Below are 5,694 nucleotides of genomic sequence, written 5' to 3' on the forward strand. Positions count from 1 at the left end.
TAGGCGTTAGGTATGCCTGTAACGCGGTCGGTATACAGGTCGGGTACCGCGGTATAGGCTTCTACCAGCGTCTGCAGTTGTATGAGAATTATGTTTAGGTAGCATACAATATTTTATGTTGCAATGTCATATTTATTTATTCAAAACCGTAGCCAGCATTTTTTTTATGGGGAGGGGGTGAAGGGTTAGAGTATAAATAGGTTTTTTTGGCTAATACATTTTATAAAACGTAATTAATAAGCTCAATAATATTTTAAGAAAACATGTTGGTGGTGGTGTGAACCTTAAACCTTCTCCCTCACGGATTATGATTTGTTTGTATTATTATAATCGTATTGGCTGCTGTCTTGTGTATCGCGCACAATAATTACATGACGAGTCTTTTCCAAATGTCTATTTTAGTATCGCTCACTTATACTGCAGCCCTATGCATGCTCCTGGAATCGACTCCGGTCGGTTACACCGTTTTTCATTGGTACTCTGTAGTAGTTATAGTGGAGAAGACCGTCTTAACATTATGTAAGACGTAAGTACATACTTTGTCGTTGACGGTTGCAGTGCGCGGCTCATTAAACCTCGAACTTTTTAAAAAAAATACTTTTGCTATTATAATATTGTGCGTTCGGCTAAATGTGCTTGCTGGATGTAGTGGGGTGGTATGAATATACGTGCGTGTACATATTATTAGCCGTCCCCGTGGTGTATACTTAGGTATATATATATAATATATATATATATGTTTGAGTGTGTACAAATACTGCAGAGTGCATGCATACAATAGGGGCTCGGATTACATCGTTTAGCATGCTCCCTTTTATGTTAGAATTTTTAATTGAAAGAGCATTGACGACTGCTTCCTCTATCACTCACCCCCACTGTCGTCCACCAACCTTTGCGAAACGTCATATTATACTCTCTCTCTCTCTCTCTCTCACACACACACACACGCACACACGCACACACGCACACAATCATACTTACATCGTACGTTTTCTAAACGCAAAAATATAATAATATTAGAGGGGTGGTCCGTCCACACGCATGATCCCTGCTATAACACACGCGTATATAACGATGCAACTCGCGCGCGCCGTGTGCCGGCAACAGCCGTGGCGCGCTCGTAGAAGGATCGTCGTCGTCGCCGCCGCCACCGCTACCACCACCACGGTTACGCCACGACCGCGCGCGTTAGTAACGTTTCGGTATCGCTACCGCGCGCAACCCGACGCTGTCTCCGCCGCCGATGACGACGACGTCGTCATAATATATTTACCGAGGACAACACGCAGACCCTTGCGGACTTCCGAGACTCGCGGACTGCGAATTTATATCGTCGTCGTGTATTTCGTAATAATTCTAAACCATCGATCAAAAAAAAATTTACTATCATCACTATCGCCGCGAATCAAAATTTTTTTGCGGATCGTTCCGTTCGCATCGTCGCCGCGGTACAGTTCTGTCGGGGACTGCGATCCCGAGACAGACGACTTCGCGCGCCTATCTGCCGCGGATATTCGCGCGCATTTCACAACGCTCTTTTATAATTTTAGAGATAATATTAATTTAGTTTCCATGTGCGTCTGTGCGAGGTTTCGCGATGGATTTGAGTAGACCGCCGATCCGGTAACTCGTCGTATACCGGAAATCTTCGTTTTCCGTGTAAGTGTATACAGTAGCTATATAGTATATATAATATATATATATATACCTATAGATATTATTGTGTATGATATATTGGACGATGAGTGTCGTGTCACAAATCAGCTGTACAGGTCCTACTCGGCTAAAATTGTATTTTAAAATCCCACATAAACATCAGCTGCCAATCAAGTCCGAATCGAACTGCTGTTTATTTAAACGTTATCATTTCCTATGTGAAAATCGAAACGCGCATATAACTATCTATAAAGTACTGCGCCAGCTATAATATTGCTGTGTTATTAAACACGTTTACGACAACCATAGGACATATATACTATAGGTATACACGATATATGCTTTATTCGAAAGCAGTAGTTATACGTGATATAAATTGCAAGTGTGATCGATCAATTATTATTTTTATTATTATTGTTATTATTTTTATGAAAATTGACTAGTATTATATATGTTTTTGTATTTAAAAAGTGCTTAAAAGTTGTTTTTGAATAAAGAAAATGTGTTTAGAATATTATGCTCCTATGTCCTATAATCATAACTTTGTACATAATAGTACAATGTGTATTTTATTTACATAAATTGAGTACTAGAAACAAACACCTATTTTATTTAAAAAAAATTTGATAATCTATTTGTGACTTCTATGATAAAAATATTTTGTTTCTAATCTTATATAGAGAACAACTTAAATGTACAACTAAGTTTAGTTATTGCTTTGGGAATTGTTAGCTTAGGGAATTTGTGTTTCGAACAAAGGGATCTAATGAACGTACCTAGTATGCGTAAAATAATATGTGGCTAATAGACTAAAGTTCATTGACGGAATATTATATTTGAAATGATTTAACTTTTAACTTTTAACCATGTCAATGATAAAAATTATTAACTGTAAGTACAATTTATTGATAACATAATATACAGTGGCTCGTTTAAGTTATAGGCACTTGCCAATTCACCAGGTATTCACCCCATTTTCTGTGAAACTTGTACTACCTAATAAAAATATACGTTTCTAAAATAAATATCGAAATAAAATCTATTATTATAATTTATAACTGTTATTACTTATTATATCTGTAATAATTGAACATCATTAACTAATATTATGTATTAAATTGAGCTTTATATAAAGTAAGTAATTTTTTACTACCTAGATATTAATATCTGATACAAATTAAAAAAATATATTTTATGTTTATAATTTGCAAATTAGTTATAAGTACCTAATTAAAAATTATAATTAGGTTTCTCTAACTTTTCATCAGCATGAGTTAAATCTCCAAAATTTAATGTAGACAACATAATATTACCTTCAATATTGAATTGAATTTTTCGATATCCATTATTACCTATTGTCAACCGTAAGAAATTAATTATTCATTTGATTCAAAACAAATAACGTTCTGTTGTACAGTTAAAAATTGTTGTACAAACATGTGTTTGAAGTCCCCTCTCTACATTAGGATATAAATCCGTAACATAATCGTATTAATATTTATTGTATATTGAGGAGAAATGCATTTTATGTCTTTGTTTGAAGATGGTAAATACGATTTAAAATGTGTAGGTTCATTTTGTTGAAAATGCTCATTCGGAATTAGCCAAAACTTACCATCCCCGTGATCTGACCTGTGATTTGAATTTTATTAATAAATTAGATTGAAATATATAATTATAATATATACATTGACAAAACTGATGTCATTTGAAGAAAAAAAATAAATTGGTCAATGTACAATATTATTATTCAACACAAAGTCACGTAACGATTATTTAACTACTCTATTAATCTCAATTTATTTAGAAATTTGTAATACTTTGTGTATTATATTATAGCAGTCTCAAAATATATTAAAAAACTTTTTGAAATAAAAACAAAAAAAGACTGAAATGAATATTTGTGGTAGAAGTGGAGTAACTTTAAATCTAATTTAAAACTAAAATAACGCTCTAGATCCATAAACAGTAATTTAAATTTAGAAGATTATACACTGCATCGTCTAATATATAGGTAACAAAATTGTTTTTGTTAAGTTTTATTTAAATATTTAATTAATAATTGATATATTTGGTGAGTGTTTAACTGTATGTCGTGAATAATAAATTATTATAATATTTTTTTGTATTTCCTGGATAAGCTTATAATTGTATTAAGTACCTATACTTAATACAGTATTTTACTGTAATACAATCATTACAAGACTACTTAAAAGTAAATAATTATAAATTGTTATTGAATCAATAAATAATAATACTTATATGCATATTGCATGCGTTTAATTTTTGGATTATACATGATATGAATAATAATATATTAGTTGGGCTAAGACTTTTCATTCATTAAGAATATTTAATTGCGTTATTTTATTAGATTAACTAATAATTAACACAATGGTATAAAACGCAGGTATATTAATATGTCAAGCATTGGTGAGGTGGATCAATTCTTTTTTATATCGATTGTTTTCAAAAATCAATCTAAGTTATTATTCGTGTTGAGGCACTTAAGCTAAATCTTCTATCAATCATATTTTTGTGTTTTTTTCCAGAACGATACCTAATAAACATAAAATGTTTTAAAGTTTATATCAAGTGCTTGTTCTCTAATAGTGAACTTTATGTTTATTGAGAGTTTGCCGCATTGCTAAACAGGTTTAGTCAAACAACATCGGACAATAATCGTATGGAATATTTATGCGATTTCGATATTATATAGGCTGGAAGCTGCTTTAAATGGTCGGATTAAATATCGATTTGTGTAGTATGTGGCCCTACGTAGGTCGGAAATAAACGTTATTTGTAAATTTGACTTTATACGGAAAACTGTTATAAATTATTTGGTTTTGCTTTCTTTTTGAGATAATATTATTATATTAGCGAATCGTTTGGGAAATTGTTTACATTGGGGTGGTCTACATACCTATCCTCTTTGTCAGCTTTGTGGCCAGTATATAACACATTATATTGTCCCCTTCTACGGATTATAGTTGTCATTTTACGGAGGCAAAACCATGACAGGAAAGAGGCTGCATTGAGGATAAGGGTGCGAGATGGAGATAGAGAGAAAGAAAAAGAGAAAGAAAGAGAGAGAGAGAGAGAGAGAGAGACATGGATTGAAAGTTTGGTAAACGGAGAAAGAGTATTTACGCTTAAACTCAACCACCCCTATATTATAATAATATACGCTTTCGTTAATGTCGATTGTAGCGAGGGTGGTGTAAGTCGGCGGTGCATTGCTATTTAAATTCACGTTATCTGTGCGTCGCACGACTAGTGACTACGTTATAGAAATTAGCCTGGGTGGTGTAAAACGTATTTAGGATTTTTCAGTTGATAAGGGGGGGGGGGGGGGGTTGAAAGGAATTTTATTATTTGACATCGATAAAGATAAAATTAAAAATGTAATCATATTATTAAAATTAATAAAACGTATTCACCACTTGCACATAATATGATGTATCCATTTAACGTAAGACAATCAATATTTCAGAAAAACTAACGTTTTTGAAAATATTTCTTTTGAATATTTTGAAGTAGTTATTAAACAACATTTTTGGAAAAAAATATTAATTTTTTTCTATTTTTTATTTTTAAGTTATTTACATACACATTTAATATTAGGTATATTCTGAAGCAGAATATTATTCAGAGTATTTCAGTCTATAAAAATCCATAAAACGCTTTGGGCGTTTAATCTATCTGGTTGCAACAAATGACATTTTCTTCTTGGTATTTCACAAACAAAAATCTTCATTAAAACCGAAAAACGTCTACCCTTAAACAATTATCCAAATTATATTATCCTAAGTTTCTAAATGTCATACTAATTTAAATCCTCATAGTAATCCACTAATTAAACATTATCCTCCATCTCACTTCCAGTAATTTACTTAGAAAACTAAAAGGACATTGGCCTAGAGACCTAGACCTTTTTTAGAAAAACGTTCATTTTAACGACTTCAAATTATTTTCAAAAATGTTATTTGGTAGTTTTTGGAATAACGATAGTGCGTTTTTCGTGTTAAATAACGGATC

General features: G+C 32.1%; 1 protein-coding gene across 1 annotated transcript in view; it reads left to right on the forward strand.

The window, feature by feature from the left end:
- The first annotated feature begins 1,123 nt into the window (after nucleotides 1–1,123).
- LOC100574407 (protein O-mannosyl-transferase TMTC2-like) overlaps nucleotides 1,124–5,694 on the forward strand; it is a 358,487-nt gene continuing 353,916 nt past the window's right edge. The window contains exon 1 of the mRNA XM_029487429.1: nucleotides 1,124–1,659. The gene's annotated coding sequence lies outside the window, so the exon portion shown is untranslated. The remainder of the gene's footprint in view (nucleotides 1,660–5,694) is intronic.

Source organism: Acyrthosiphon pisum, chromosome A1 (genome assembly GCF_005508785.2).
Source record: "Acyrthosiphon pisum isolate AL4f chromosome A1, pea_aphid_22Mar2018_4r6ur, whole genome shotgun sequence".
NCBI lineage: Eukaryota > Metazoa > Arthropoda > Insecta > Hemiptera > Aphididae > Acyrthosiphon > Acyrthosiphon pisum.